This window comes from Gavialis gangeticus, unplaced genomic scaffold (genome assembly GCF_001723915.1).
Source record: "Gavialis gangeticus isolate Ggan-Ray unplaced genomic scaffold, GavGan_comp1, whole genome shotgun sequence".
NCBI classification, from domain to species: Eukaryota; Metazoa; Chordata; order Crocodylia; family Gavialidae; genus Gavialis; species Gavialis gangeticus.
The window spans coordinates 38934954-38945663 of record NW_017728995.1 but is presented as its reverse complement, the minus strand read 5'-3'; the positions used below and the strand labels follow the sequence as shown (position 1 = coordinate 38945663).

Genomic DNA, 10710 nt, shown 5'->3' with positions numbered 1-10710 from the left:
TTTGCATGCACTGTGATACCTAGGCACAACAAGATGAGATGAGGAAGCATGGAGAGCCCTTTGTCTGGAATTGTTTTCAGCTTTTCTAATTGAAATAAATTGTATTTACTGGGACAGTCATTTAAGGGATCCTTACTTCAACACGAGCTGGACCAGTGTGTACAAACATTTTGGGCAGGCGTGCTACAAATTATCCCTGCACACTCCCCATGTGCCACTCCTCTCCCGTATCCCTTCCACCACAATAGACTTACCAAATAGAGGCAGCTCTCCACACTGTATCAGAAATAAGATCAGTATCGGATGATATGCCTCGTTAAAAATGAGATATCGGTATCAGCCCCAAAAATCTCTATCGGTGCAACCCTACTTTCATAGATTGTATTCTTTCTCAATCATAAATACATGAGAAACATTAGTTCTGCTATTTTTAAGTTTAATGTTGGTATATAAACAAGTTCATGATTCAGCCCAGTACATATGAGATATTGAGTCTAGTTCTCTTATCACAGCAGTGAGGATCAATAAAGTTAAAACAGGGCAGAACTTGTGAGTAAGAAGAGAATCAGCCCCAGCATGCTGCCAAAATGAAGGATATAAATATTATTTCCTGGATTTTTTTAATATTGTGGGCCTCATCATTAACTAGCATAAATCAGCATACCTCCATTGCGATTCATGGATATAGCTCTCTAATCTTTCAATTTATATTACTTTGACCAATGGAAAAATCCAAGGATTTTTAATGTTATCAAAAGTGGCAAATGATAGCTACAATACGACACACATAATAAGATACATGTTTTCTTTTTTTTTCTGATTGGTGCTGGTAGCAAAGACAGGCTCCTATGCACTGTTAATGATAGGAGTGTAAATCAGGAGGAATTCCACAAAAGTTAACAGAATTACCGTAGTGTAAAAGTGATGCAAGCATGTGGGAGAATTTGGATTTAAGCCTGGAACATTCTAAAAAACACTTATATGCTTTTCTGCTTGAAGAACACTTCTGGCTGCTACATTCTCTGGTATTTGAAGTTTTATAGCCAAGCTGTAGATCAAGACACATCTAGCATTTGCATAATCGAAGTGTGGGAGTAGCAATTGAATATAGAATCAGCAATGGTAGGGGGAGTCACATGATAATTCTTTAAGGTTCTTTTCATCATCTTGGTTTTCTCTAGCAGAAACTGCATCTTAGTATATCTTTTATTTGAATTCTGCCTGTTTTGTTTAGCTGGGAAAAAGCTGGAAGATGCTCTAGGGATCTACAGGTCAGAAACAACCTGTACACTGCTAGGACTGTGCAGTACTGATGGGAACAGCACAGACATTTATTATTTGCTAGAGCAAGTACTAAATAACTGCATAGTATCAACCACACAGTAGTGCGCACATGTAGATGCACCCATAGAGATAAACCTACTTCATTCAAGTGAAGTGGGATTATTCTTAAAAGGCCAAAAAGGCAGGATTGAACCTCACGAATTCATGATCTTATAAGCAGTATCCTAAACTAAGAGCCTATACTGATGGTCAGAGGTGTAGGTTGTAGCCGTGTTAGTCTAAGGCCACAGGCAGACAAGGTTCTTTGGGCAAATCTGATATCTTTTATTAGACCAACTCAAAAAATTGTTAGAAAAATTCTTCTTGGCAAACTTTCAGGTTTAAATACCCTTTTTCAGGCTGAGGAAGCATCTGCAGTTGGTGTGCACTCTTCCTGGATGGAATTAATACTAAAGAAGCCAGAGGCTGGTATGCATGCAAGAAAGGCAGTTAATGAAGATGTAAAAATATCCAGACATTTTTTGAAAGAGTCCAGAATAGGTGCTTGCACCACCTCTGCACCACCTCTGGGGGGAGTCTGTTCCAGATCCTGGACACACGCACCATAAAGAACTTTTTCCTTATGTTTAATCTAAATTGGTCTTCCTGGAGTTTGTGGCCATTAAACCTTGTTATCTCTTGGGGAGCTCCGGTGAACAGCTATTTTCCCAAGTCCTGATGTACCCCTTTTATATAATTGTAGGCTGCTACCAAGTCACCCCAAGCCTTCTGTTTTCTAGACTAAAGAGTCCCAAATCCCTCAGCCTCTTCTCAAATGGCCTGCCCTCCAGGCATTGGATCATACAAGTGGACTGGACTCTCAAGCTTTTTCACATCCCTCCTGAAGTGGGGGGCCCAAAACTGGACACAGAACTCCAGCTGTGGCCTCACCAAGGCCAAGTAATGCAGGAGGATGACATCCCTGGTTTTGCTTGAGATGCCTTGGTAGACACGTGCCAGAGTTTGGTTTGCTTTGCTTTGCCAGCCACAGAATGACACTGGTGACACATATTCATGTTGTGGTCAATCAGGACCCCCAAGTCTCTTAAGTCGTGGTGCTAGCAAGCATAGCATGGCCGAGCTTGTAAGTGTGTTGAGGGTTCTTCCTACCGAGGTGAAGCACTGTCCCGGGGAACCGGGACAGGACTTACCCATGGCGGCAGAGAAGCCCACGCGGGGCATCTGCCGCGTGTTTACGCCGACGCGACCAGAAGTTGGCGTCAGCACCGGCAGATGGCCGCCGGGGATAAAAATGGCCACGGGGAAGGAACAGGGGGAGGAAGGAGCTGGGAACTCCTCACCCACAGAGGCTGGAGGCCCCGAAAGGGAATGGGCCACGGGCCCCGCCCTAGGAGGGGCGAGGCAACCCTGAGCAGGATGAGCCATCAACCGCTCTGCACTTGGAGCCAAGGACTCCAGAGCCAAGTGAATGACAAACTCCCCAGAGGACGAGGCAGGGAGCTCCGGCAGTGAGCTGCTACCGGCCCCGATGGCAAGGAAGATACCTGCGACGACCAACCGCAGAACAAAAACGGAGGAGCAGCAGACAGGCTCCGAGGACGAGGAACCCAGCAGAGAGGACTTCTGGGACTGCGAACCTGAAACTTATGAGGCTTGCAGGTTCAGGGCTGGGACGCTGGCTCAGGGACGCGGCATCGCCCGAGAAGGTCCAGACCCCGAAGGGCCCTAAGGGGGCACAGAGGGGTGGAGGCTGTTGCCATCCCAACTGCGCGCATAGACTAAGTGTGTGACCGGGTCTCTCCCAGCAGGGGCCATGGAGGGTCCGGGCGGGAGGCCCAGCCAAAAGGGCCGAAGGGCCAAGCTTTCAGTTCCCGTTAGGGTTTTGTTTCCTGGTAAAGGAATACCCCGGCTGAGGGGTACAGCCGGGGCAATAGGGACAGGGACCCCATAGAGAAACTCAATTCTCACCGGGACCCCACTTTGGGTCAACCGGCATATGAGGGACCTGACGGCAGGGGCTGATCGGGCCGAAGGGGCAGTAGGAGAGCAGTCCCTCAGTCTCAGGTGCACTAAAGGAGATGTAAGGCCAAGGTGCAGGGGGTGGTGGAGCCCCGCATCGTGACCGCCGAGGGATCACAGGCCGCGGAGTACCCAGGAACCGTCCTAACTGAACGTAACAACAAGTCATGGCGGGCGAGAACTAGGGCGGGGAATGGACGTCAGAACAACCACTCCCACTCAGTGGTAACTCAGGGACATCGGTGGCGGTCCTCCTCCCACAGACGAGCAACCTACAAGGAGGACCCCAGCCCGGCAGTCACAAGCACCAACATTGAAGGACATCTGGTTTTGGTCAGCCCACCTTGAGAGCATGTCCAAGTTGGCCCAAGTTGTAACCCCAGCCTGTTCTGTGGTGTGACTGTACTCCCCCATAATTTGGTGTCATCCACAAACTTTGCCAGTTCGCATCTGACTTCCAACTCCAGATTGTTAATGAAGATGTTAAAGAGTACCGACCCAAGTACCGAGCCCTGAGGAACCACTGCTCACCCTGCACCACATTGACTTGGCCCATCAACTAGTACTCTTTGGGTCCGACCTTGTAGCCAGTTACCTAGCCATCAGACCATAAGATGATCAAGGCCACAGTTCCCCAGCTTAGCCATGAGGACATAATGGGGAACTAGGTCAAGGCTTTCTTGAAATCCAGATATATGACATCCATGTCATCTCCCTTGTCCAGGGTTCATGCCACCTGGTCATAGAAGGAGATGAGTTTGGTCAGGCAAGACCTTCCAGTCACAAAGCCATGTTGGCTGGCCTTGCCTTCTGCTAGTCTGGTGTTGATGGATCCCTTGACAATTTTCTCTTGGATTTTTCCAGGGATGGATGTCAGACAGATTGGTCTAATTCCCCAGGTCATCCTTCCTCCCTTTCTTGAAGATAGGGACCATGTTGGTGCTTTTCCAGTCTTCCAGGGCCTTGCCTGAGTGCCATGAATGTTTTAATATCCATTTGATCCCACAGGGGTCCAATGCTATCTTTATTCTTTTTGACTTCCCACATATCTGAAGAAAGAATTTTTGTTGTCCTTGATCCCCGAAGCTAGCCTGCGTTCGGTTTGTGCCTTGGCTTTTCTGGACCACTCCCTACAGGTATGGGCAAGTGCTGAGTGCTCTTTGATGCTTCCCATTTTTCAACTGGAGTAGGCTTGTCTTTTGAGTTTAATGAGGTCCAACATTTCCTTGTTCAGCCAAAGGGGTTTCCTTGCCCATTGATTACATTTCTTGTGAGATGGAATGGCTTTCCCCTGTGCCTCATGGATTATGTTCTTGAGAGATGACCATTCCTCATGTACTCCCTTATCTAGGTGGGTATGACCTGTAATTGCCTTACTTACCAAATCTCTGAGTTTGGGAAGGATGACTCTTGCAAAGTTAAGGATTCTGTTTTACTGAGGGATTTTCCTGCTCTTCAGTGAACTGAAGGTGACCAAATCATGGTTGCTGTCACCAAACTTCCCCTCAATCCTCAGATAGTTCACCAGGTCCTCCCCTTTGGCCAGGACCAGATTAAGCAATGCCTCTCCCCTAGTTGACCCATAGACTTCCTGTGTTAGGTAGAGGTTATCAATGCAAGCAAGAAAGCTGCATGACCTGTCTGATTTGACTGTGCGCTCATCCCAAGAGATGTCAGGGAAGTTGAAGTCATCCATGACAATCATGTATTGAGAGTATGCAGCCTCGACCAGTTCCCTATTGAATTCCTGATCAAGTTCTTCCTCTTGGTGGGGAGGTCTATAGTAGACTCCCACAAGTATGTCACCCTCCACATGTTCTTCCCATATTTTGACCCAGAGGGTCTCAAGACACCCTTCCTGGTTAGAAAACTCAATTTGCAGGGAAGTGAACTGATCCTTGATGTAAAGAGCCACTCCCCAACCCTCTTCCCAAGGTGGTCTCTCCTGTATAAGATATAACCCTCCAAAGCAACAGAGCAATCATAGGTAGAGTCCCACCAGGTCTCTGTAATCCCTACATGGTCATAGTCATTTTCACATAAGAGAAGGTCCAGTTCCTCTTGCTTGTTTCCCGAGCTCCTGGCATTTGTGTATAGGCAGTTGAGTCTGCCATGAGAAGCCCCATGCTTCCCAATGTGGGGGGGAACAGGACATTTCCTTGGGCTGTTATTAGAGCAGGTTCCCTTGGGCTGCCCAAGTTATTGGTAGTGCGGCTGAAATGACCTGGGCTAGAACTGTTAATAGATTGCCCATCCCCCAGTGGTCTTAGTTTAAAGCCCTTTCAAGAAGGTCAGCCATTCTGGCTGAGAAGAGCTTCTTCCCCTTCCAGGTGAGGTGGAGGCTGTCCCTTCCCAACAGTCCACTCTTTCTGAAGTGCAGATCATGGCCAAAGAAGCCAAACCCCTCTTGATGGCACCATCACTGGAGTCTTCTATTCACCTCACCAATGCACCTTTCCCTCCAGAGCCCATGTCCTGCAACTGGAAGGATTGATGAAAAAAACTATCTGAGCCCCCAGACCCCTGAGCCCAGCCCCCAGAGCCCTGTAGTCATGCATGACCCAGCCCAGACTGCTCCGTGCCATATCATTTGTGCCCACATGGATGAGTTGCACAGGATGGTGGTCAGAGGACTGGACAAGTCTGGGGATCCTCTCCGTCACATCACGGACACAAGTTCCAGGCAGGCAGCAGACCTCATGGGCTAAGGGGTCAGGGAGACAGATTGCTCCCTCTGTCCCCCTGAGGAGGGAGTCACCCACCATGATAACTCTGTGCCTTCTTCTGGGTGCAGGTGCTGGTGGCTCTCCATTCACATATGCTGGAGCCAGCAGATGTGAGGGGTGCAAAATGGCTGTGCAGCTCCAGGGCAGCAGTAACCGTGGTGGCTGCACCTCTTTGGGCCACAAACAACCGTCATCCAGACAACCTCAGGCTGGACTTTGTGGTGGTTCTTTGGTTCCACCACGCTGTCATCAGCCGTCAGGTGGAGAGCCTGAAGGTAAGAGGCCAGCTCCTGCTCCACATCTCTAATGGAGTGCAGTGGACACAGCGGTGGGTGCGCCAGAATTTGCCTCCCACTTGTGAATGGGAGGCGTTGAAACTGTCTGAGGCCTTTGCAGCCTCTGAGGTCCACTACCCGCAGGAGAAGCACATCCCTACCCCTCTACTTACAGCACCCAGAGAACCAGAAAGGCAGTGATTCACCCTCAGAGGTCCAGCAAGAGATGTAATCTGCTTCCATTGCCTGGAGTTCCCTAATCTGGCACCCCAGGGCTTCCGTCATTGAGCATACTCCACAAGGGGAGGTATCTGCCTGCAGTCTTGCTAGGGAGCCTCCACATGGATCCAGGGGCTCCGAGTGGGGGCTGGGTCTGAGGGTGGGGGCAGGGACCACAGGCTCCATTTGGGTTTGGCCAGAACCACGGGCTCTATTTGGGTAAAGACCCCAGTGGGGTATTTGAGGGCTTGGCTGTTTATTAGAGCTTTCTTGGTGTGTTTACGATGATTGCTGGTTCTGTGCAGATATGTATGTTGGTCTGTGGGTTTCTTGTATATTGTATTTTACCATTCTAAATAGTGATCACTGATCATCATATCTAAAATGAAGATGTTGGTGCTGGAGTATGTCAGATGGAGGGGTGGTGATTGTTGAATTTATGATGGAACTCAATCAGAGATTGCAAGTTTTCAGTCCAAATGATGAAGATATTATTGATATATCTTAAGTATAGCAAGGATTTGATGGAGCAGTCAAGAGGAATTCTTCCAGGTGACTCATAAAAATGCTGTGGGGCCATTTTGGTGCCCATAGCTGTGCCCACGGTCTTGAGGAAGTGTTGGTTATTAAAAGTGAAGTTGTTGTGTGTGAGGATGAAGTGTATAAGGTCAGTAATATTTTTGGGTCTGTACTCGGAGTTATCATCTTGCTCTTGTAAGTATGTAAGGCAGGCTTGGATGCCACCCTGGTGTGGGATGGTGACATATAAGCCAGTAACATCCATGGTGACTAGGAGGGTGTTGCTGGAAAGGTGGTCTATGTTTTTAAGTTTTCATAGAAAGTCTGTAGTGTCTTAGACAAAACTCGCTCTTTGGGTGACATACAGTTTTAGAATTGATTTGACAAAACCTGATATTTCCTCAGTTAGGATTCCATGGCTGGATATGATAGGTCTGCCAGGATTCCCTTGTTTGTGGATTTTAGGGAGCTTGTAAAAAATCCCTGGGTTAGGAAGTGGGGGATTCAAGTTCTGTAGTTTTTCTTGTAGTTCTGATGGAAGTGATTTGATAGTATTCTTGAGTTTCAAGGTGACAAGGGGAGAAGGATCTTCCTGTAGTCCTTTGTAATAAGTGGTGTCAGAGAGTTGTCTGTTGGCTTCTTTTATGTAGTCTTCACAGTTAAGGACTATGGCTCCTCCTTCATTTGCTGGTTATATTACTATTTGGTGGTTACACCTTAGACATTCTCTGTTCTTTCTGTCTGATAGGGAGAGGTTGTCATGAGGCTGTGTTGTTATACAAACAACCCCCCGATACAAAAAAATCATGGACTAAATATAGATATTGGATTTATGACACATTATAACCTGCCTAACATCAGACTTCCCATGTACTATTTACATGTGTGAAGGACTGCGAAGTGAGGCAACCAGAGGCAGGGTGACACCCCTGGATGTAACGAGCGACCGGGCATACACGGAGGGGCTATGGGGCAGCTAAACAGTGATGTCACTGATGGGAGAGAAGGGGAGCAGAGTCACATCCCGTAGAGAGCTGGATAAAGTGGGAGAGACGACCCAGGCGAGAGGCCATGGGTTACCCCGGCCCCATGTAGAGGTCAGCCCCTTGATAATGCTTAGAGAGTAAGGTGCCTGGCACCCTGGTGTAGGAGCCAGGGAAGGGAATGCATGGGCCCCTCACAACATAGTAGAGTGTTGTTGTGTGTTTTCCTTTGTGTTTCCCCCATTTGGAGGGGTTGAGGGGTAGGACTAGGCAACACAGCCAAGGTAGCAGCAGCAGAGCTCTTTTGGGCTCTGCCTTTGTTTAGGGCACAAGTCAGGCACCATACCCTGGAGGGAGTCAATTTTGAGGCCTGGATTACCGTTAGCAGGCAACCCTAGGCTAACCAAGCGAATGAGCCTCGGGGAACCAGTGCCCCAGATGGGAGGGGGCTAGCAAGGCTGCCATAACTAAAAGTGCAACGAGAGTGGGAGTGTGGCCAGGAAGACTCAGTGACCCACCGAGGTGTGGCATAAGACTGGAGTGTAGGGGAGGTGGAGCCCCGCAGATGACCACCGGATGGACCCCATGCCACAGAGGGACCCTGAGTAATCACCCCCCGCAATGGGGTAACATTCAAAGCTGTGGCAGGAGAGGCCACAAGTGGGAGGCCACTCTGGGAGTAAACACCTACTCGATGGCCTACCAGAGACTGTGGGGCGAACACCACCGGCCACTCGGACCAAGGCGGCACGTTACTGGATGTTCCAGGCCCAGTGGTCACACATGTATACCAGCCTCTGGCTTCTTTACTATTCATTCCAGCCAGGAAGAGCACACAAGAACTGCAAATGCTTCCTCACCCTGACAAAGGGTATTTAAACTCAAACGCTTGCCAAGAAGAATATTTTTTCAACTATTTGAGTTGGTCCAATAAAAGATCAGATTCACCCCAAGAACCTTGTCTATACTGATGGTCTACACTGATGCACCATACTACAAAGCTCTGAAGTATTAAGCTCAGTCAGATAAACAGTAATCAGGTAGTCTGTCTTCATGGAAATGTACTAAAGGATGTGGAGCAACATCACTGAAAAATTACCTCATAGATATACAGGCTTATTCCAGCTAATTTACTGCTCTAGGAGTATGCAAGTTTTCCAGCAGTCATGTTTTTTGCGAATCCCAAATATTAAGACATTTAATCAAGTCAGGAATTTTAAATAACTTCAGTAAAATTTGACCAAATTAGTCTTCTTCCAGAAAAAACAATTTTTTTTCTCTTATTAAAAGTGACTTCTTAATGCCATCAATAGGAAAGAGTTTTCAATTTTCTTGAATTTAATTGAATTTAATTGGACCATTACTGCATTATTGCTGGAAATTAATTTAAGTCATTTCAAGCATGTCATGTCAGGGAAAGTGTGATATCTTATGTTCTCAAAGGTCTATAACCTTGCAAAAGTTCTTTCTGGTCTTCCATCTCAGTTTTTATCCATGAGGCTGGTAGGTTTGTGAATTAGCTTATATGGTTAAAAAAAAAAAAAGTTAATTCGTAGGTCCATTTTTAAAAATAAAGTGTTTCTTTTACTTAATAGTGGAACAACATTTGGATCATCTCTTAACGTTGACAAAACCTCCATTTTGTGTATTTTTCTATGATGATCACAAGTTGTTATTTTTTGTCCTTGATTAGGACAATGTATTCCCTTCATTGGTTCCTCTTTATCTCTGGTTAAAGCTGTAACATCCTTGCTCTTCAACTTTGTTTTGTTAGTCATCCTGTTTAGATTCCACCACTTCTTCTCTGTCCAATTCTGACTAATGATTTCAGAGTATCTGGTTTGATATTACTATGGAAATGACTGATTAAAACTTCCTCGTAAGATGTCTAGTGATCCTGTGAGCTCTAATGGAAAGTGCCACTAAAGGAAAAGATTACAGAGCTCTTCACCCTAAGGTGCTCTTACTAGCAAGTTGCAAGCTTGGTTTGCTGAAAATACACCTTTATTAGAAGGTTTTTTCATAGAGTTGGTTACATGAGCTTTTTCAACCAATTATAGAGTTGGATTCTGATTTTATTTCTACCACAATAACCCTGAGTAAGTCTCAGGAAGTAATTGAAGAGGTGAAGTTTTTTGTTCCAATTCTGAATTGAAACAAGTAAATTCCAAAAAACTGTCTGGAGAACAGTTCTTTTGAACAACTCTTTTCAAGTTCATTCTCTATCACTCCCATTACTGTTTCTTTATTAATTCCAACACCAGAATAATGAAGTAGAAAACATATCTTGCATTTCTGGTACACCATAAATTAATAGAATTTCAGGTCTGGATGGAATGCAGGGCTGGCCCCTGAACTCCCTTTGACTCCAGTATGAGCATGAAGTTAATGCCATTTACAAAATTTGCAACATCAATTATGAACAAGAAAAAATGGTGGGTTTGTTTTTTAAATTAACTATATTAGCAAACTGTTCATATCGATTTTTAAAAATACATTACCCCTTTTTAATATTTCCTACCTCACGTTAGTAATAAATTGTTCTACTCTTTAAGTTCTGCTTTTTGATAAGTTTCATAGGTCTATTCCTGCTAACACTGATAACCTAAGTAAAAAACACTTCAGTCTTCCCCTGAAGTGAGTGGAAGTTAAGGGCATGCAGCCCATGGAAAGAAATACTTGGCT

The 10710-nt window shown here is 46.2% G+C and overlaps 1 long non-coding RNA gene across 1 annotated transcript in view; it reads right to left on the bottom strand.

Annotated features, from left to right (window-relative positions):
- Positions 1 to 4405, bottom strand: part of LOC109287838 — a 10745-nt gene extending 6340 nt beyond the window's left edge. Inside the window, exon 1 of the long non-coding RNA XR_002094972.1 lies at positions 4310 to 4405. This is a non-coding gene — a long non-coding RNA (uncharacterized LOC109287838). The remainder of the gene's footprint in view (positions 1 to 4309) is intronic.
- Between the last annotated feature and the right edge of the window lie 6305 nt (positions 4406 to 10710).